This window comes from Ambystoma mexicanum, chromosome 8 (assembly GCF_040938575.1).
Source record: "Ambystoma mexicanum isolate Mex_15411 chromosome 8, UKY_AmexF1_1, whole genome shotgun sequence".
NCBI lineage: Eukaryota > Metazoa > Chordata > Amphibia > Caudata > Ambystomatidae > Ambystoma > Ambystoma mexicanum.
Window position 1 is genome coordinate 543,453,444 of NC_090929.1, and position 23,546 is coordinate 543,476,989.

Here is a 23,546-nt window from a genome sequence, read left to right on the forward strand (position 1 = left end):
TGACATAACTTTGGTGAAATCTCATTAGGTCAAATGTTATTCGGTGAAATCTACGGTAACGGGTTAGCTGTGCCCGGTTGCATTGAGGATTTTAACACTAAGAGGTACACTGAAGGAAATGGTTGCCTAGTCAACAGCTGTTTGTAACATTACACAAGGTATAAGGGAGCGGGTAACCTGTATTCTTGCTGCTATGTTGTGACTCTTGGAGCTGTAATAATAAGCATGGTCATCTGCCTAGAACGCCAATGTTGGACATAGCACTGTACTCTTGAGGCAAGCCTTGACTTGTGAATCCAGTTTTGCCAAGTCAGGTGTTTGACCTCCTTATAAAAGTGAACCACCACTAGCACTTAAAATCCTGGGCTGATCACTGTAATATGACATGGATAAACGAAGCAAATTGTTGGTATGTGTAGACGGGAGATAAGAGGAGTAAGTCTTGGTTATGTTTTTCAAAGCCCTTAACAGTAAGGTTTTGCACAAATCGTTCATTTCAAGAAGCAAAAACAAGTTACTCCGTGCAGAAAGAAAAATCGCCAAGTACATAGCTTATATTTTAATGTTAATGTATACAATCAAGTAAACAAATTACTTTACAGGGGACAATTGTTTTTTTTTGTTGGTAAACTATTTACAAAACTCAAACATGCAGCACAATAAATGTACATTTCCACCACCAAATTTAGAGCGTCTAAAGGTTTTGATTTTTCAACATGCGGAAACTAAAAGCTGTGCTTCACTTGCGTCACACTTCAGCTAAAAATAATGTGTTGAACAACTAGTAAAATAGAAAAAACTCTAGATTACTAAATACCAGTGAACACAGGGGTTTAAAGCAGAGCACTTCTTACCACGAAATATTTCTCACATCGACCATTTAAAGGTGGCCTTACTCTGGTGGTTGCAACAGCCCAGAATGCCTTCAGGGGGCACACAAAAAACACGTCTAAATCGTTGACAGCGAAACCTAGCAGACCAAGATAAAGTAAGGCTCATCACTATTTAGCAAATTGAACTTTTGGGAGTGTTTTGACAATGCAGTTGCTATAAAGGCATACAAATGGGAAGGAACCAGTAAATCCTATGCTGGGTACAGTTCACAAATGTTTTTCGGACTGCTAAGACCAGAAGCCCTATACCTTTACACAAACATTGCTACTCTCACATATGTATGTGAGGCACTTTGGGGATAAGGCGTGCCAAGGCAATGTGTGTGTTGAATTTGCATTTCTACTTCATTCAATAGTCGGCTCTGGTACTTCGATTAACCTTTACATTCAGCTGGTAATTGAAATCAATAACAGCATGAATAATATTTTTGGGAACGCCAACTTCACATTTCAGATTGACGAGTGACCCATTCCTACTATTATTGAAAATATGAACACGCTAAATTACGAACAGTAACTCTGGAATCTAAATAGCCTTATGGTTGAATCTCACGACAGTCCAGAAACATGATGCAACTCATTCTAAAGGCGATGGGAACCCTCAGAGTTATGCTGATACGTGTTCGAGTTTTTGCTAAATGTCGTGGGGGCCCATTTCTTCCTAGAAGTGCTACTACGAATGGAGATCACACGAAAGGCAACATGTAGGCCACTGTAATAATGTGTTGCAAACGTTTTACATTCAAACATATGAAAAGGTTATATACCAAGATGCTCAGGATGATAAAGCATTCCGTTTTGAGGCTGCATCATAATCTATTTCACAAATATGCAAGTAGCGAATCACTTCCAAGATATAAAAAAAAACACAAGTAATCTGACAAAATGCATTGCCATTGTATGGCTATACTCCCAGTGGTCTCATTTCCATAAAGCCCTCACTGCTTTGTTAAAAGGCCCCTGCCTCATTCAAAATGTAAAGCCCTTGAGCAGGAAAGTAACAACAATGCAGTGTTTATTTAGAGCGATTAATAGACTTTTAAGAACTATACATAAAGACGTCCAACTAAACAGCCCAAAAAGGACTGGGAGAATTGTCTGAGTGGAACCTCTTATGGTTAGTAAGTTGTATGCAGATCAGAAGAGGGGGCTTGACCTGCAGAGGCAGAGCCTATTAATATCCAGCATTAAACATTCAGGAACTAGTGAACGGCCCATTATTCTGAAAGCAATACAAATGTATACAATCATGTGGTATGTTGTGAAAGTTGGGGCAGCCAGGCAACGTTCCTGGAACCGACATCACTACTTCATAAAGCAAAGTGAAGAGACCGAACAAGCATGCCCTGGTGGACAAGGGCAATTTAAAACGTAGCAAGTGCAGGTAGACCCTTCATGGTGACTTCTTCTACACAGTTCTGTTGTAGTGCTTTGCAATTAATGTTCCTGTTCGAGCATCCTTAGCAATATACTGCCAGCTGTCCTCAAAGTAGACGGTCATTTACTGCGAAATAACAGCATCGTTCGTGTGGAACGGCTCTGGAGGTAATCGCATTGTTGCATGTTCTGCACTCCAAAACACTCCCATTGTTCACTGTCAAGTGCACACAACGGGAATGCAATATGGCACATCAAGAAACATTCAAAGTTAGAAGAGGGTTTAATGTCCCCTGGTCACAATAACAAGTGTTCTCATGGAAATTCTACTATATACACAATGGAAAGAAACACACGGGTTGGGTGGTATGGGAGCAACTCATCGAAAGCCTTGCTTGGACGGGAGCAAGTAATCAAAATTGTAGGCAAACGTGGAAAAACGTAGTCCCCAAAACCCATACATTATGAATTACATGAACAGTTAAAAAAAGAATGCTTTTCCGAACATTATATTGCACCCAGTTGGATTAACGTCCATTCATTTCGAAGGGTCATTCAATGTCCACTGTTATATAATTGCAGCCATAGTTATTGCATTAGGCTACTTTATTCTATTGAGAAAACGATTTGAAGTAGATACATAAAAACAAACAAACGTATGATACCACTGTATTCTCATATATTGCAAAACAACCCCACGCCCCCTCAATCCCCAAAGAAGAGAGTTTTGTAATAAACATGAGATTCTGGACATGTACATATTTGAAAGAATTCCTTGTAAATGGTTAAAACAGATTTCAATGTAAGGAGACAAAAGAGCATTCACACAATTATGGCTAGACCAAAAACGGGAAACAATGATGGCCCTCTAGATGATAATGTCCAACCCTATACCAATAAATACCCTGTACTTAGGTTTCTAGGCGGCAGCAGCAGAGAGTGCCATTTTTAAGTGTTTGCTTTCACTCACTCAGAGGTTCAACATTCTGACATCGGTTACCCTATTTCAGCCAATGGAACAAGAAGACCCAGTCTTAAAAGAAAAAAATAGGGAACTGCAGTCTGCTTCTGCGACACATGTTGGTTACCAAAGATAATTATATATTTTACAACTAAATCAATTATAATTCACTACGCTGGACTACTATTCTTAATTATATTAAAGAGTGCCCACTTTAACTGGCAAGAGAAACATGCGTTTCCTGGAAAACAATATTGCCGAATCACAGAACTTGATGCCGATCAGATTCACTATATATGTGACAAAACAAATGCATATACATTTATCATGTATTACGTCTAAGTATAAACATATGTATGCTTACAAGAGTTTATAAAATGTGTAACACGTACCAATCAAATTTAAAATGTGAGAAATGCATGTGTTAACACTAAGACTTCCCATTAAAGATTCAATTTAACATTATGTGGGATGGTGACTGCATTTTGAATTGATTCACAGCACCGCCAAAGACTGTGGGGAATACTAGCCATAATTGTGATCTTCAGCCAAAGCCTCAGTTAAAAAGTACAAACAAATTAAGTTAGGCGATATGGAGTAGTCTAAAAAGAAGCATATGTACGCTGTTAATGTACTTTAAAAAAAATGCACTGTGGATGCCTGTAGATACGATGCATAGAACAAGGGTATACCACATTCACTTGCCTATTGGCATTTACAATTAAAAACTCCTTTCTCCACAAAATCTTAAGTATGGGACTGAGAAAAGAAGCTATCCATTTGAGGTGATCTTTGCGTTCAGTTTCCTAGTCTTCAATACTTGGACACAGAAGCTACTTTGGAGTGGTTATAGATGTAAATTTTGAGAGTTCAGTAAATGACCGATGTAAACCAATCAATAATTTAATATAAATTAAATAAAGGATGTTTTCTCGTTAATGGTGTTCCCCATTAAATCTAGATGTGACTTGCTGCATAATTCTCAAAACAATGTCATTGTATCAAGTCTCTAACAAAGCTGGGCCGTAAATCCTGCAAGATTTTATATTTAAGGACGGTTGCAAGGCAGTTTTGATCCAGGTTGTCAGTGGGATTGCACGGTGGACGGCACTGCCATCAGTTGCATCAGGCATTTTATTAGCATCTTCAAAGACCTGCGGAAGGAAAATAAATATCTGTCAACCAATGTATTCAGTACTTACGATACTACTTACGAGAGCAGCATAAAAAAGTTGATCAAAATGTGTTGCTATCTAAAGCTAATTCCCATAAGAAATCAAATGAGAAATGCTACTATAAACTCTAAAAGATTATGATGCATAACCATTTGCTCAACTTTTTAGGAATGTATGTTTGAACCCAGCAAGCACGCCATTACTAGTTTCCATTAAGCTTAATTAGCACACTTATATTTTTTGGCAAACCGACTTTGAATTGCACATTTACATTGTGTCACCTAGTAGTAGTTTAGCCGAGTTTACATTATACTCAGTTGGCACAGTATGGACAGAGTTGGCACATCATGGCTCGTTTTTCTTAAGCCCTCCATGAACAAGTTCCAGTTGGCATATCATGGCCAGCTTCCATTATGTTCAGTCAATGGACAGAGGTGTACCTTCTGTTGCTAGAAAGAAGGGCGAGGAAAGGTTCGGCAATATCTCATTTCCTGGATATTGCCGAACACGCAGTAGAAGCTTGAGAGCTACAGCACAATGACTCCCAACACTTGAATGGGCGGTAAAAATCTGAAGATGGCTGCCAGAGGAGGGGTTTAGGTAGGGCAGTCATGACCCAGAGGACCAGTGATTGATTATTAGTAGAAAGACAGTTCAGAAACGAAACTGATTTTTTTCTTTACCGAGGATTCCCAGCCTGACGACAGGGAATATGCATGAGCATGTGAATCCATGCCAGACCCCATGCTGGGGAAGTTAAATATTTGTAGTAACAAGTTGTAATTTATTGTCCTCTACAGACTGCGAACATCAGAGCCAGCTTGATCAGCATCTATATTTTATCCACTACCCCTTTCCCTTTCTTGGGGTTCTTAACTCAGCTGTGAGAATACGAAGTTGGGTGGGTAATGTCCTGAGAGGGTCTATGGGATCAGCAGTTCCTGTGCAAGTGGCGGATAGAAACAGACAGATATTGATTATATAAGTTAGGCTATATTTTATCACACTTAACCATAACATGGAACAAAACACTGATACAGAAGTATCATATGTTTATGTGTGGAGCATTCATTTGTAGTACTTCTACACATTTAAAATAAAATATGCAGTTATACAAATTGTTTGAATTTCATGTATTAGTAAGCAGTTACAATAAATACTAGTAACCGATTCAGGCAAATCTATTTCAAACATAAGTATATGTAATAGTACAAAGAAGAATAGAAGTAGAAACATGTTTAATAGCAAGTGTAATGAAAATAGCAAATGTACACATTTACATTTACAATTCTTCTTACTGTTATAACATTAAACGGACACATTATTTCCTAAATAACAGGTTTTATCAAACAATCACATATAATAGAAAGTATGTGCCTGTGTGCATTGTGACAGTATAGAATCTAAGTATTCAAAGTTTAATATACAAAACTAGTTACACTCAATACTTACATTCATACAAAAGAAATGAAGATTAAAAAGTAAATATAGACATAGCAATTGTATTGCTTATATTCTTAGTCATTTCTTTTGAAAATAAATTATGAATGTTTTTCAAATAACAGATTTCCTTCCAAAGTACACTTATGCGTATATACTATTTTTCCTTGCAATAATGTCTGTATGTACTTACAATTGTATACTGTATGTTGCATTTAAAGAAACTAGGGCGGAATACAATGTACTGTTTAAGTTTGAAACATGTACATATGTGGTATGCAACAAAGCAGAGTTGCCATATTTCAGAAGGCCACGTCTGGCAAAGGATGCGGCTGTTGGCAGCTGAAGGCGGTTTGCGGTGGAAGGCTGTAGAAACCAAGGTCTAATTTAGCTTCGGAACACATGCTTTCACTGATCTGAATCGCAGCGGAAAACAACTCAACCTTGCTTCACCCTACCCGCTACATGCTGGAGTATTGCAGCGCCGAGTATTGCCTTGGCAGCCGTTGGAGCGCGGGAGGGCAACACCGACTGAACAGCAAACAAGCAGGTAAGCTGGTGAGGGAGAATGCGAGTAATGCACTCAAGCACTAAGCATCTAACTGTGGCTAAGAAATAAGTTACTTACCTGTAACTCCGGTTCTCCAGCATTGGTATCTTTCATAGATTCACATGCTGTGAATATTCCCAGTCAGGCTGGGAATCCTCAGTAACAGTAGTTTACATTTAAACAAATTCTCAGTCACTTTTGTGCTCGATTATAGTCCTTTTGGGTCATACTGCCCACAGCCAATAGGAACACCTCTCTTAGCTTGTCCCTTGTCGGCCATCGCCCGATTTAGCAAGCGCACGCGAGTGGCAGCAAGAACCAAATGACGAGCCACATTGGAAAGGTGAGAGGGTTGCATGTGAATCTATGAAAGATACCAATGCTGGAGAACTGGAATTACAGGTAAAAACTTATTCCTTCTGCAGCATTGGCTCTTTCATATAGTCGCATGCTTTGAATAAATTACATAGCAGTATTACAACAATAAATACGGGCGGAAGCAAGCTCCCAGTATAACTTTCCACCAGAGACTTACTTACCTCACATGGTTCAGCTGAACAGACTGGCCGACTCTAGACTCTTCTGCGGAATCTGTTGACACAGTAGAACCTTGTGAAAGTATGCACTGATCTCCAGGTGGCTGCACGGCAGATGTCAGACAGCTGGATCCCAGAGAGAAAAGCAATAGTTGCAGTCACTGCCCTGGTAAGTGCGCCCAGGGCCTGCCCGGGAGAGGCCTGCCAGCATGCTAGTGGCAGAATGAAATGCAGGCTGCAATCCATCTTGAAATGGAGGACTTAGAGAGCCTTCCCGGCCCCAGAAGGTCCAAATGCAACAAACAGTTGATGCGTCGGACGGAATGATTTAGTGCATGCCATATAGTACTTGAGGATACACACCACATCCAGTGTGTGCAGGTTTCACTCTTGGAGACATTGGTGTGCCAAAGAATACTGGTAAAACCACCCACTGATGGAGTTGGGAAGAGGATGGCACCTTTGACAGAGGTCGGGTTAGTACACACAATGGCCTTGTGAAACGTCAAGTAGGGTGGTTTTGAAGAGAATGCCTCGATCCCATCCACTCATCTGGCTGATGTTATGGCCACCAAAAACACTGTTTTCCATGAAAGATATTTGAGGGATGCCTGGTGCATGGGCTCGAAGGGTGACCTCATGAGCTTTGCTAGTAGCACATTTAGCTCCCACGCTGGTGCAGGGCAAACAGGTGGAAAAGCCAAGCACAGCCCACGTAAGAATTCCTACACCAGCCGGTGAGACCATAGGGACGGCACCCCTGTGAAGGGGTTGTACCTGGAGATCGCTGGCAGGTACACCTTAATCACGGAACGTGTCTAGGCAGATTCAGACTGGGACAAAAGATAAGGCAACAGCTCCTCCGGCCGGATGGTTGCAGTTGATGGGTCCTGCACACTACCTGGAAACTTTTCCACTTGCTCTTGTAGCACTTCAAGGTTGACAGACCTCCTGGCAAGCTTGCGGGATGGACAGAGCCCCGAACTCGAAGAACACAGGAGCCAGGCCGTCAGATTGAAAAAGGCCAGGTCGTGGTACAGACATGCCCCCTAGTTCCTGACAGGAGTGATTGGTGCAGGCGCAGCGTGATGGGCGCCCCTGACAAGAGGGCAAGGAGGTTGGAGTAACAAATCTGTTTCGGCTACTAATATCAGTTTGCACTGATACAGTCTGAAAGTGTGTATGACTCGAGGCACCAGAGGAATTGGGGGAAATCCATACAGAAACATCCCCTCGCACGTAAACGCAAAGGCGTTGCACAAGCTTTCCAGGTGGGGAAAGCAGCCGGCAAAGGTCTTGCAGTGCGAACAGGACAATCTCTGGAGTGCCCACGTCTGAAACCGGTGAAGCTGGTCGTCGTGCAATTCCCACTTGTGACAAGAGCGCAACTCCCTGCTGAGGGAGTCCGCCAGAGTGGTTTGAATCCGTGGCAGGTATGATATGGCATTTATAACGCGCCTATATAAGTGTCGCAAAGCGTGAGGAGGCAAGGGAGGGGGGGAAGACAGAAACAATGATCTTACTAGACCAGGTGATATTGAGATTGTGCAGTGGAGGGGGGAAAAGGGAAAGTGCGGTGGATGGGGGGGTAGGGAGCAGTGCAAAACATAGGATCAGCAGTAAAATAAATCAGAGTAAAAAAAACAGGAGGTAAAAGTGCGGCCAGCTAGTGGCAAGTGCAGACATCAAGTGTCAGGAGCTGGTGGGGACTGTAGGGATACAGAACAGCCCCGGGTGCAGGAGTTGCCCGGGAGGCAGTGCAGGAGTGCAGCTGGCAGGGCAGGGGCCCTGGGCCCGAGAACAGAGGTGACCAATGCAATATCAGTCAGGAGTTCAGCAAGGGAGTGGAGGAGATAAAGCAGAAGCAAAGAGGAAGGTCTTGAGGTGCTTCCAGAACCGGAGATGGTTCTCTTCAAGTTTCAGTGAGGCAGGGAGGCTGTCCCAGAGGGAGGCCCCAGCCGAACAAAAATCTAACACCAACTCGTTGCTTGGAGAAGCAAATGACCCTGAGGGAGTTGGAGGCGGATGAGCGAAGAGCTCAAGAAGGATATTTAGGAAGATAAGAGTCAGAGGTAATGCCGCCCAGGCCTCAAAAGGCCTTGTGGACAATGCAGAGGGTTTTGAACTTAATCGTCGCAGCCACTGGGAGCCAGTACAGAGATTACAGTCCTGGAGAGATACAATCCCTGGGCTTGAGGCCAAGGACAAGTCTCACAGTCCTGTTCTGGATGAGTTGCAAAAGGCGAAGAGTAGAAGCAGGCAGATTTAGAAAGAGGCTATTGCAGTAGTCCAGCCTAGAGCGAACCAGAGCTCTGGAGACAGTGAGCTTCTGGGGGAAGGAGAGGAAAGGAAGAATACCTCGGAGGAGGTGCAGCTGGTAGAGTGACTTCTTAGAGACATTGGAGATGTGAGGAGAGAAGGGGAGAGTGGAGTCTAACATGACCAAGGTTTTTAGCCTCACAGGTGGGAGCAGGAAGAGGGCCAAGAGGCCGGCCAGTGAGCGACAGGAAAGGAAGGAGAAGGTGTGCTGATGAAGAGAATCTCGGTCTTACTGGCATTAAGGCAGAGATCGTTGGCAGCACACCACTCCTGGATAGCAGAGAGTCAGAGATGAGAGGAGAGGAGGCGGCGGAAGAGAGCCTGAAAATGAGCTCAGTGTCATCCGTGTAGCACTGAAAATTGGGGCAGAGAGCGGCAATGCGGTGGGCAAGAAGGGCCAGGCATTGGTTGAACAGCCAGGGAGAGAGGTTAGACCCCTGGGGAACACCACAGGTAAAGAAAGAGAAAAAGGACCCAAGCTGGACCTGGGAGGGTCGATCTGAGAGGAAAGAGGTCAGCCACGGCCTGATTGGTGATACCGAGGTCATCACTGAGACAGTTGAGAAGGATGGCATGGTTGACCGTGTCAAAGGCAGAAGAGATATCAAGTAAGAGGAGGACATAGGGGGTATTGGCGTCAAGGTTGGAGAGCAGGTCTTCATGGATTTTCAGGAGAGCAGTTTCCGTGCTTCTGGCAGCTCTGAAACCAGATGGTAATGGAGACAACCAACCAATTCAGTGTGAAGATTAAGCTGGGAGATGGCCAGCTTTTCCAGGGATTTGCCCAGGAAAGGGGTGATTGAGATTGGGCGGTAGTTAGCAGCACAGGAGGGGTCGGCTGAGGGTTTAAGAAGAGGGTGCACAAGGGAGTGCTTCAGGGGGGATGGAAAGACTCCAGTGGCAAAGGAGTGGTAGCAGAAGTCAGCCAAAGCAGGATCCAGGGTGTCAATGTGGTCCTTGATGGTTTTAGAGGAACAGGGGAGAACCTGTTTCGATGAGACTTTCATAGATCTGACTTTTCTAGAAACCTCATCTGGGGAGAACAGGGGAAAGGCAGAGAAGGAGGGAGGAGAGGTGGCTACAGAAGGGCCAGGTGAGAAGAAGGTAGTAGAGGTAGGATGAGGAGACTAGAGAGAGGAAAGGATGTCCTGAGTTTTAAGAGATGAAATGAGAAGCCAGGGCTGTGCAGAGTGTCTGGGAGGGGACAGGCGAGGTAGAGACAGCAGCAAGATTGGCCAGATCCTTGCAGATTTTCAAAGAGTTCGGCCGAGTTGTTGGATGCCGCAGAGACGCAGGATTGGAGGAGGTCGAAGGGAATAAGAGGCATGTCGTGCTGTAGAGCCCAGTGCCATAGAGCTTGGGCCTCCTTGGAAAGTTTTGCGGTCCTCGTTCTTCCTTGCTTGCGGACATAAAACAGATGTAAATGCAAACCACCTTTCATGTCAGGAGGGAGAGGAAGGAAGGATTTCAGGGCCAAAAATATCACCCGTAGCCCCAGCAGGTTGATGTGCTGGGTCGTCACCGACCAAAGGCCTCTGGTATGTTGGTCTTGGGCGCCCCAGCACTCCAGTGAAGCAATCGTCTTGACAGTGACCTGATGGTTCCGTACCTGAAGGGGGCGCCCTGTAGTAAATGCTCCCTCACTGACCACCAGCAAAGGCTCCTTCTGAAAACTGGAGTCGGAGCAATGCAGACGTCCCAGTGCCCTGAGGCTTGGATCCAGCGGGCATCCAGGAAATCCTGCACCGGTCTCATGTGTAACCAGCAGTTGGTGACCAATGGGATGCATGATAACTTTTCCAGCATGGAATTTTAGATGCGAACAGTCATTATTTGGAAACAGTTGAGACAGCGCACCTTGTGTCCAAGGGCCGCTACCCTCTCGTCTGAGCGTCTGGGGATGCAGGTCTCTGCGTCTAGCCTTGCTCTGAGGTAGAGTGCCTGTTGAGATGGAACCAGGTACAGCTTTGGGAAGATGGACAACCCCAATTGCTGTAGACACTGGATGGTGGTGGGGGTGTTGGGTTCTGCCAGCGGTTAGGAGGGGGCTCTTACCAACCAGTCGTCTAGATACGGGTCGACATGAACGCTGCTCCGCCGGAGGTGAGCCACCACTGGCAAAAGGCATTTGGTGAATACCCCCGGAGCAGACCTCAAGCTGAATGGAAGGGCCTTGAACTGATAATGCACCCCTGCCACTATGAAGCGTAGGTAGCGCTGGTGTGAGAAGCGAATAGGGATGTGAAAGTATGCGTCCTCGAGGTTGAGGGTCACTGGGAAGTCTCCTTGCTGCAGCTGGGACAACACCTGCTGTATCATTACCATGCAGAACTTTTGTGCCTTTAGGAACCTCTTGAGCACCCTTAAATCTAATATGGGTCTCCAGCCCGCAAACCCCCCCCCCCCCCAGTGATTTCTTTTCCTTACCAGGAAGTAGCAGGAGTATACTCCTGTGGCCAGTGTGTCCCTGTCAACCTTCTCCACTGCGTCCTTCTGCAGCAGTGCTCACACTTCCTGAATCAAGAGATATTGCAACTAGTATGGTTTGTGCACAGGAGGAATGTCCGGTGGATAGTCCATGAACTCCAGCGAGTGACCCTGCTGGGGTAGGGATAACACACAGTGGTGTGTGACCATTCTTCGACAAATCTTGACAGTTGCCTTCCCAAATGGGTGTTTAAGTGGGAGGAACTGGACCCGGGTTGGTACTGGTAATACCCGTTTTCCGGACTGGCCCTTAGATTGGGAAGAGCCATAGTGGCGCTGAGAGCCCCTGTAGGACTGGGACCTTTTCCTGTACTGGTACCCTGATGAATATAGGGTCTTGTAGGAGGAGGAAGACTTGTATGCAGCATTGTTATCCCACAATATTCTGCCATAGTGCCCTTTTCCTGAATGAAAGGACTGGCACCTCTGCTGTAGTGTGAACAAGGAGCAAGTGTTTTCCGTGCCCGTTTTTATGGATTGTAAGGCCTCATCCACCTTCTTCCCAACAGGGAGGAGCAGTCTAATGGCATGTTCATGACCATGGACTGGACATCGGGCAGAAAATCTGGTGCCTTGAGCCAACCTGGTCTACGTAAAACCGCTCCATTTCCAAGCTCACAAAAACCAGTGCCTGCAAGGTCTACAGAGGCAGGAATGGCATGGTCTGATGCCAACTCGCCTTCATGGAAGATGTCCAAGGCTTGTCATATGGCAGGAACTCCAGCAAGGGGCCCAACTTGTACCAAAACTCGCGGTCGTAACATGCGAGCATGGACATTGCATTAGCCGCTTTGATAGTCGTGGCAGAGGTGGAGATGAGACATTTGCCCTCTTTGTCTAGGGGGAACAGAACAAAGATGGGTTAGCCAACCTTTTCCTGGCAGCCGCCAAGACAATGGAATCTGGTGTGGGTTGCGTGCAGAGGCAGGCGCTCTGTATCTGGGGCTCTGCATTTTTTGTTGAACCAGTCTTTTAGCCAGGGCTGTTGCGGGATGCACCAAGACCATCCTCCCAGACGTCTTCTTGCAGCGGTATAGACATGGCAGATTTCCTGCGCTTCTCCCTGCGTTGGTACAGGACACTTTTAACTGCTGCTCCGGTACAAGGCCGAACATTGTAGCCACATTGGCCATGACCACGTGGAAGGCCCGTACTTCATCAGGGGACGAGTCCCTGAGCGGAACGTCATCTCCCATCAGTAGTGATGAAAGTGTGTGTGGGTGGGTGGGTGTGTCCCGTCGTCGGGATCTTCTCTGTTCTAGTATCTGCTAGCCTCTCTGGTAGTGAATGGTGTTTTTCCTTACTGGTGGGGCAAGGGAGTTCATCCAACTCCCTGGAAGGCCCGGGGACATGTGTGCAAAGTTGCCCAATGGGTTCAGTAACCGGGGCTGGTTAAGTTAGCTGTTGTTGTAAGGTTGCCAGCAGAGTGGTCAAAGTAGATAAAATGTCCATTTACATGTCTCTTTGTGGAGGCAGTCATAGCTCTGGTTGGATGATTTGTGCTGAATGCAGAGTGGTTAAGGGTGGTAGCTTGATCAGCGGTGGTGAACTTCTGGGAACCGATGTCCTGGCTGGAGAAAACAGTGGTGACATAATGGCCTCCTGCGCTGCTTCAGCCACGTCCGATTCGGATAGACTTGGCTCTGGTACCACAATACCACCTGGTAGCAAGGCCACCCCAAGGTTAGGGAATGTTGCCCGTGGACAGGCCACTTCTGCAGACACTGTGCTGGTGTGGGTGTCAGATGTCAGTGACAATGGCAGTGGGAACAATTGCATGGCAGGAATCCCATTTGCTTGTCTATGACAATGTTATGACAGATGTGGACGGAGATGCCGTCAACAAGCTCCTAGTGGACATAGTCATCAATGTTCTTGCTGATGACGAGGTAGTCGTGGCAGATGATGGTTTCACCGCTGACGAGGAAGTCATGGCCGTTGGCGGCTTCGCTGATGAGGTAGTTGTCCATGGTGCCCCGTTGGATGGTGTCGATGGTCTGAGTAGACTACTTGGAGGGAGACTTGGTTGTCGACGATGACTCCTTCACAGCTGATTTCGACAACAAGCTTGTTTGGCCAGCAGACTTAGAAATGGACTTAGAAGACGTTGCCTCCCTGGGGCGATGGAAGAGGCCTTGTGTCCCCTCCCTTGGGCACTGACCTTTGTGCGATGATCTGGGCTTGTGGCCAGAGGTTTCTTTATACCTCCTCTTGCTGGTGGCCTGGACTTCATGCAATCTAGACCTCTTGCTAGAGGTGGTTTGCTGGGCCGTTCTGCCCCACCCACCCCACAAGGCATGACTCCGTACTGAAGCAGAGTCAGAGGCCGTGCCGGCATCCTTGAGGCACGCAACGAGACTACAGTGACAATTCCTCAGCATCTTGTTGGAGAATGACTGGCAGTCCTGGATAAGATGGTGAGGGAGAAGGCAGTAGATCCTCCACGCAGACATTCTTCAGTCCACAGCGGACACAGGCCTTGAAAAGGCTCTTCCTCATGGATTCAGTCGCCATGAGGTAGGCACAACTGCGCAGACAAAGCTTAGTTGAAGATTAACGGCAGTGGGAATGGTCCACAGAGGCAGCAATATCACTGTGGATGCTGGTCGGCGAGTAGATGTCGAAAATATGTATTTTTTGTAGAAAGTTAATTTTGTAATATACTCATAGAAAATTTGCACAGGTGATTGAGGACTACCAACAGTAACGTGCGGTAAAAAAATCTGAAGATGGACGACAGGGGAGGAGCTAAGCGAGGTGTTCCTATTGGCTGTGGGCAGTATGACCTAAAAGGACTATAATAGAGCACAAAAGTGACTGAGAATTTCAATTTGAATTTAAACTGCCCTATGTTACGATTCCTAGTCAGGCTGGGAATCCTTTGTCACCGCATGTGAATCAATGAAAGATCCATTGCTGGAGAATTAGGAGGATATTGCTGTGAAAGCGTAGCGATTTTGTTCATCAACATCGCTGGGTGTCACTATTAACCTCAGTGAACGCACATTTCCAATAGCGAAAGCTGAGGCCAACTTCTGTTTACGATTGCAGCATTTGTAACTTTTATCGTTCTGAGTAACTGGTTAATACCAATAGCTTTGTATCAAGGTTGGAGAGGGAGTCGGACTAAGGCAGCTCGCAAGCTGTCTGGCGTGCCTCGCTCCACGCATAATTTGAACTGCACTTTCAGAGTGCATACTACTGTGGCAGTAAATTTGGAAAATCCTGCAACTCCAGTTCTGAACCAGATACAGATATATTAACTTATTACTAACTGTCCATTGACTTTTTGCTATATACTGTTTAAGGAATTTTTGACCAGGAAGCTCTTAGCTTTGTTTTTTTTCTAGACTAGAGAAGCACTGTTGCACTTTCCTGTACCTGTATTTTTTGCCATACCCAGTGTTTTTAAAGCAAATGATAGTTTTTTAAAATATTTCTATCAGGTAGTTCTTTCATCAGACTGTTCCATGTTTTATCATCAATTTTAAAGGCTCTATAGCTCTTTTGCACTTGCACTCTGCACTTTTATATTCCTGGAATCTATCTTTTTGTGCTTGCTTTGTCTCAGTCTTCTATTACGGCAAAAAAGGAAAGTCGAAATTTCAATCCCCCCGGAGGATAGACAAAGATTTCACAAATGTTTAAGCCAATAAAAGATGAATATTTTAATCACAGAGATAAAAGGGCTGCTACTAGACATTGATGGTATAGAGCATTCCCGGGATCAATTTGATAAACATGCCATAGAAGGGGGATCAAAGAAGTGGGGTGCCCATAGGGGCACCTGTATTTCTGTCCAACTGTGTGGCAACACAGTAGGACAGCGATCGGTTAGTCCCCTGTGACCATCAAACTCTAGAGGGAAATAATAGGGGTCCCGTTGCCGGCCGGCGGGGGGCAGGGAGGAACACCTTGCCCAGTTTCAATTTGGCTTGAAACCGGGGGAAGGAGGAGGGGGGCTGAATTATGCCCTCCCTGTTGAGGATACTAGGGTGGGCAGTGATGGGATGTAAAGGCAGGGGCGGGGCAACCAATGTAATTGAGATTCATCTCCCACAATGTAAATATAATAAAGGGTCCTATAACTAAACAACTTGATGTTGATGCCTCAGAAGAGATGAATGCAACTAGGGTGGCAGAGAATAGAAGGGGAGAGGAAAGGGTGTTACCAAAGGCAGGCGGGCCCAACCCTGTCATGGGTAATAGCGAGGAGCCTGTTATGGGAGGTGTCAATGTGGGGACCAATGTGGGGGCCCCTGAAACAGCTGTAGTCCACAGAGGGGGAATAAGGAGACAGAATCCACCTATTGTGTGAGAAAAAGGGGCCCAAGAAAGAAAGCAAGAAACAAACCACAGGCCTGTGTGGAATTAGGAAATTAAGGAAACAATCATCAGCAAATTAGGAGCAGGTTGGGGGAAATAGCTGAGGAGATTATATTCTTTAAGGATAAGGTTGCTTTATCGACCAAGCCAAAGACAGATTACGTCAGTGTAGAGAATAAGAACACCAATGTGAAGGGAAATCCAACAATTATGAAGGGGATACTTGGTAACACGGACATGTACCCTCTGAGATACCCTCTAATTCTAACAGAATGGCTCATGGAAGCACAAATAATCATGAAGCTAGCCGCCATGCAGAGCTGAGTAAAAGCCAAAATTGGCCACCTGGCCCACAAAAAAAACCCACTTTTGGACCCCAACTCAATCTCAATTGGGAGATCTGATAGGGACAATAGGTATATGGCAGCAACAAGCAGTGCCCCTCACAATAGATCTAACCGAGGCTGCCCCTCAATTATGGTTAATGTACCCCCCCCCACCTATCCCCAAACTCCTTCGAAGATCAAGATGCCCTGACCAATGAAGTCATGTATTGGATTTCGACATACTAGAGGGTGTACATCATGAATTAGAGAAGATTTAGTTCAGTGCATTAGGACACCCATACCCAACACAATGTCCGATTACATAAGGGTGCTCGTAAGATCATGGGAGTTGGTTTATGGGTTATAGGGTATTGACATTAGGTCTTACCCACCAAAAATTTCAATATAACTCTCAAACCCTCTGCACCTTCTTCAGCATGGCATAAAAATTGAAAGACTCGACCCAATGAACACAACACCATATTAGTAACAAGAAACAGTATAGTCGAAGGACGTAGAGGGATGATAGATGAACTTGGGAATAACGTCTGATGATCTAAATGAAGCGGATTGTCTGACCCTTAAGCAGATTGATGGGACAGAATCTAATGATCTTAGACTTCTCTTAGAATATTGCGGGCTTACAAGGTGAGACTGGTGCACCTGACCTCCAAATCGGATTATTGCAATTAATGATGGGGAGGAATTCTCACTGTTTAATTTTATAGCAGGCCAGCAGGACCCAGAGGAATAGTAACGTTAGACTCTATGCCCGGGAAAAAGAGGAATAACACAAAAGGTGCATAATACGGTCACCCTGGTAGTGGTATATATAAATCTACAGATCGAACCAAACAGGGAATTCAAAGGAATTTGGGAAGATTAGGATATGGCGTGGGATAGAACCACATGGGTTGCTAGACCTGCAAAAAGATCCCACTGTCTAGCATTAGAAACAGCCCAACTATTTTATGACCTGAATTTAAGGGCCTGTAATGGCCGCTATGGTAGAGATCAGCCTAAAAAAAATACCTTGGAGGGCTATAATGGTCTATCATTGACTATATTGTAATTACAGGTAACGACTGGGACAAGGTGCAAGACTGAGGTAATGGAAAGATCTGATCGCGACCACAGGCCACTTAGTCTAAGGGTACTCATGAAAAATATAAAGGGGGGCAGGGCCCAGACAACGCTTAATTCATAGGAAATAGTTATAACTGGCCATGCACGTAAAGCTGCAACATGGCCATGGGTAATGGAAAAAGTGTAAAAATAAAGTTTGTAAATTATAGAAAAGAATATAAAAATACAGTTGTAAAGAAAAAGAGAGATTATGCCATGAGAATGGAATGAGCTCCTCATAGCAAGTGAAGAGCGAGAATGTCCCGTTATGGAAGTTGGTAACTGGGAAGGATCCGAGGGGTGACCAGGACCTGAACTGCTGTATCACTGCAGAGGCATGGCAGTCTTATTTTAGTGGTTTATATAGCATTCAGGATCAGGAGTGCTCCATTGTCAATCAGTACGATCTGAGCGTCATTATTAGACAAGGAAAGGTGCCTTCTTCTTGGCCACAAGCACTGATCATACCCATATACAAGCAATAAGTAAGACTCGCCGGCTCATTACCACCCGATTTCATTATTGGCCAGTTCTGGAAAAATATTTGGGAAGCTTTTATTAAGTCCTCTCCAAGAGTGGGTAGATTCAAATCATAATCACCAATCTACAGGCAGGGTTACAGGAAAATAAACGGACGGCAGATCAGTGTTTTAGTCGGTTTCTTTTCATTCAAAAGTATACACTACTATTGAAAGTCAAATTATATGCAGTATTTTTATATTGAAGGACTGCTTTGGACAGTGTCGCTAGAAAGATGCTATGGCAAATTTTGCATTTAGGGAAGGCCCCCGCTCATTTGATTACCCTAATACAACAGCTCTATTCTGAGAACCGTGCAGCAGTCCGATTTGGATGTGAACTAACTGCTGTAGGGATGTGTTCTTGTCTGAATCCTGTTCTCTGTGTTTATACAAGAGGTAATTGACACACTATTAGAGGGGTGTTTGGACTGCCCTGAGATGGGGACAGAAAAATACCAAACTTCTTTTTACACTGACAAAGCAATGTTTCTGGAGACTTCACCCCACCCTAAACGTCCTCAAGAGAAAATGCAAAGAACTCCAGATAGAGGTTAACATAGTGAAGAGGAAGGTCGTGGTTTTCAGACCAAAACTCACAAAACATTGGCCCCTAATGCTAGAAATTAATGGTATGAAATTGGAGCAAGTAGGATTTTTTGATTTAGGAGTTTGGTTCCAGGAAAACAGGGAGCGTCATCGCTGATAGAAATGTCTAGCACAAACCTCTGCAAATATAGTGGGGCCGCTAAATCCTTTAATTAGCATGGAGCAGTGCAGTTACCCCCATGCTGGAATTATACAAAAAACTAGCCTTGACTGCTTCAATATGTCGGGCAGAAAATGGCAGAATCAAATTTTCTGAAACATTTGTTGCTGCTACGCCAGAATGCTCCCTCAGCACTCCTGCGCTTGGAATCTAATGTCTTGCCAGTGGGTGATTACATCAGATTGAAAGCAGCATTGTACTGGGTGAGACTACGGCGCACTGAGGGTTTAACGAAATAGAGGATATAGGGCATCTTTTCTCTTTGGTGTGATGGAAAAGCCTCGGTGGATGAAACACCTTAAGGACACTCTTGCGGCTTTAGGTGATGCAAAGAATGGGAATCCCCCCCACCCCTCCGAGTGTGAATGGTCTAACTCATTCTAGAATAATAAAGGCTGCAGATATAAGATCAAGAGACCATCTCACAGAAGTAGCTAACAGGCTAAAATTGGGCTCAGATTATGTATTGCACAAGTCAGGAACAGGATTTGAATGCTACCGAGAAGTAGTATAGTAATATACCTTACATCAGCTTGGCAGCTGTAAACCACGCCCTGCAGGATTGCCCACCCTTCTGGGAGGTCCGTGCTAGTGGAAGTCCCTTCTTACGGAATGTCCCGGTGATGTAGTGACATCATGCAATGTGTTCTGGAAGTGCAGCCCTAGGAAAGGGGGTTTACAGGCAGTGATGTCGTGGGGTGAGCCATGATTTTGGGGGGCTAGGCGTGGCCCAGCAGGGGTTGCGACATCACTGCAGTGTCCCTGAAGTTTCCCCTAGCGTCTAAACTAGTAGTGTCATCACAGGTGTTCCCCGGAAGTTGTGTGGGGGTTGGAAGGTCCTATGCTGCGGACAAAGGTGATATAACCGGAAGGTACCCCTGTAGGGTGTGTGTGAAGGGTGTGACTGGCCCCTGTAGTAATTGTGTAGAGAATGCAGGAAAGTCGTAGGGGGGTGGTGTTAGATCCTCCCCAGGTCGGTGCAAGACCCAGGAAGTGGAGGTAAGGCCCAGGGTTCTGAGAGATGATGTAGGTATCAAGTTGTGATGTCAGGGGGGGGCAGGCCTGGGAGGTGTTGTGGGGATGATGTAGTTATGCTCCCTCCCATAGGGGCGGAGTGAGGTGTATATATAGAGTTCTGGAGAGAGTTACACGGCGCTCATGGAGACAGCGCTAGTATGCATGGTCCGACCATTGTGGGATCTATTGACCCACTCTGCTATCTTATGCGGCATCACTGATGGTTATGGTGCGAGAAACAGCAACACTGGCGGAAAAACCCTTGTGTGCGCCAAAAACCTCCAAAACCGCGTGTTCTAACACACAAAAAAATGGATGCACAACTGCCCACCGATGGTGCATATGTGGTGGGATAGCGCACACACTGCAGAAACATGTGCCAGTGGGCTCCAGGACCAGCAAACAGAGTGCAGAGAGAAGCAGCGCTTTGCAAATGAAACTCCAAAATATGCCTATTAATGACATTTGCTTTGTTGCTAAAAACTCCAAAAAGCCTATACCCAACCCTTCTCAACATTCAAAATCTTTCTTGGCGCTAAAATTCATGTAATCTAATGAAGCATGGCGAATATACAAAGTCCCAAAGTGTAAAGAGCAAAACATTTACTCAGACAAACTGGATTGCCTGTAAACTGACAGTCCCTGTCAAAATCTGTGTGCAGTACACTGGGCTACCTTTGAATGACAGCTGTCAGATGAGCTCCTGATGAAACTTCAAAGTATCTAAACTAAAAGTCTGCCGGATTAGCAAACATAAAAGGATTGTGGCTAAAAGGAATACGGATGTCAGTTGTGTTTTTGATCCCACAGATTTAAAGCTAAGAAAGTAATGTACTTATGTTTGATGCAACAAAATTGGTTTCTGTTGGGTTGAAGAAATTAAGAATAAATTAGCCTGGCTGAGCTGCAATGAGTGGAAAAAACAGGTTTCTCCCAAGGGGAGGGAAATCCTCTCAGCAGAAACTCACTGGTAGATGATAATTGTGGGTTAGGCCAGACTTTTGTCTACAAAAAGAATGAAAAATGGCAGATCCTCCAGCCCAGGAAACAGATGTGTGAAAGGGTCGTAAACTTCTCCTGGAAGGAATTCCCCAAAGGAGGGGGCTACTCCTGGACTCCAAGGAGAGACAAAGGGGCGTATCATTTGCTGTTAAGAATGAACAATTTTTAGAGACTCATAACTTGTGATTCAAATTGGTGAAAAATATAAAAAGGACAGAGTTGTTAGTCTAATTTTTGGCTGCACGTTTTAAGAGGAGGTAGAACTGTGTAACATTCTGGACAGGAATGGCAATATATGTGGTTTTATATGAACTGTGTTAATGCTAGAATTGTGAAAATGTACACACATCCCTATGTTAAACGCACACATTTGTGAAAATTTGCAGAAAGTTTGGAAAATGTGTTCATGGCGAAAAGGACAACATTCGTTAGAAAGGTGAAACAAGATCCCACAGCTGCGGGATTTTGATGAACAGATGCTGCATAAAATATGGAATCTTTGTGTGTGATTTATGTAGAGGTGACCAATGTAGAAATATGTATTCAGGATAAAATCCGATTTTGACACTAGTGGCTGAGGGGATGTTTCTAAGGTCTGTAAAGCTAAACCATAAATGTGACATCATCCGGCCTTGATCCAATCACTCAGATGCAAGGTGGCGATGAGGTCCTGATCCAATCCCAGTTCAAAAGGGGCAAGCTTAGCTAAGCCGGTCAATACACGCCTTTTGTGATGTCATTTGAAAGGATAAATAGAGACAGCTGACAACACATAAGGTCTCACTGATTCACTCACTTTCCTGATTCCAGCGAAGCACTTTGTTCCAGCATTCTACATCCAGCTTTAACATCCTTCAAGATCCAGATGCCAAGACTGTTGCCAAGCAGTAGAGAACTATTGACTTTCAACAAGGCCTAAATCCTCAAACTTATTCTCACAACCCAGTGTAGCGCTGTGGTGTGGGAAGGCCTTCTGAACTAGTATCCTGAAACTCTGGCTTGCTACCAAAAGGCTTGCCTGAGGAACTCGCTATCCAGCTGATTTGAAATACCTAGAAACAAGAAGGGCAGATCCTGTGCAAATCGGGTGACCGGCCTAGGTGATCCAGTCCCACGCCTGATGTGCTGTCCTTCCTTGACAGACCCAATCCATGACCAGAACTGACGGTCCAATTTAATAACTTATTCTGTAAGTATTAATAGGAAGAACAGTGACCCATAATATATTTGCATTGTAGGATCCCAATCTCAAACCCATCCCATCTTTAATTCAGAACCCTAGTATTGCTAGAACTACCCTTGCCCCGATCTTTCTCTCATCTGTTATTAAACACAAACTTCTTATTGATTTGATTAAGAAAAGTAATTCCCAAACAAACTAGAGTATCACACATGAATAGTTATGAGCGGCCGTGAATGACTGAGTCCTGGGTGGCGTTCTTTTTTGTAGTCCTTAACATAGTATAAGAAAACCTATCTGTCAGTTTTAAACCTGAATTTCTGTTTTCCATTCTCACACCTATTTTGCAAAACCGACTTTTACTAAAACCTCTATAACTCCCTCAGTTTTTGGGATAGGAGCTAAATTTAAACTCCTACTTGTATCTAACATCCTTGGTTATCCAATGAACCATACTGCGAAACAGTGTGATTGGCCCATTGTAGCGAAAATCGAACAAGGAAATGTTTGCCGCGATTTGACATTCAGAAAAATTTTACACGTGTGAATTAGCTTTAAATTATTTCCTTTGATTTTGAGATTTCAAATGTTTGCTTTTGACTAAATCATTGCTTGTGATTGTCTGCATCTGTGCAAAGTAGCTCCCATAGAAACTTATCTTAATTTAAGCATTTTTGACCACATTTGGTGTTTTTGCTCAGCCAATTCCAAAGACAATCTGAAAGCGATTCTTACAGTTGACAAGTCAATTGCGTTTTTCTCTTGTGTTTGAAGGGGGAAGGTAGGAGCGATCTTATGTTTGATTTGTGTTATTCCTGAACACCCGCTCTCGCCTCACATCTATTTAAATTGCCTATTGGTGGGTTGGGGGGTGTTGCAGGGGAACATCTAACGCCAGTGCTATCTGTTCCAAACCAACACAAAAGTATTCTCTTCTGTGCTGCATTTGTTTCTGTGCTCATTACTTGATTCCTAGTGTATTAAAGATATTATTCAGTGTTCTGTCACCCCATTGGTGATTGTTACCTTTTAAAATACATTGTGATCCAATTCTAAATACATAAATATTTACCTTTGTAAACTAGCCTGATTCCTGGTTCAGTGTGACTGGGGGAGATTTCTCAGGAGAAGGGTTTGATAGGAGTGGTATATCGTTCAGAATATTGTACTTATAGATATAAATAAATAAGGGTTTCATTTGTGCACTACACGCTGGGCGTGACTTGGGTGTGTGCCAGATTGAAATCACTTACACCATATGATTGGGCTGCCTGTGGAACATTTCAATTATAAAATACATTTCCCAAACATGTAAGTTATGGTATAGTGTGTTAAAAGTTTTGTTAGTATGGGTATGTGTTGGATTGTGGTATTTGTGGGAGGGTGTGTTATGTTGTGGAGTGTGTGTGGTGTGGTTGTGTGTTGGGCTGTGGTGTGGGTGTGTTGTGGAGTGTGTGTATTGTGTTTGTGTGTGTGTGAAGGGTGTGTGTTTGGTGTGGTGTGGGCTGTTTTGGGTTAGGTTTGGTTATGGTTTAGTGTGTGTGT

General features: G+C 44.6%; 1 protein-coding gene across 3 annotated transcripts in view; it reads right to left on the reverse strand.

The window, feature by feature from the left end:
- Positions 1-544: 544 nt before the first annotated feature.
- C8H1orf174 (chromosome 8 C1orf174 homolog) overlaps positions 545-23,546 on the reverse strand; it is a 342,838-nt gene continuing 319,836 nt past the window's right edge. For all 3 annotated transcript variants that reach the window (XM_069610261.1, XM_069610258.1, XM_069610259.1), the window contains exon 5: positions 545-4,385. The gene's annotated coding sequence lies outside the window, so the exon portion shown is untranslated. The remainder of the gene's footprint in view (positions 4,386-23,546) is intronic.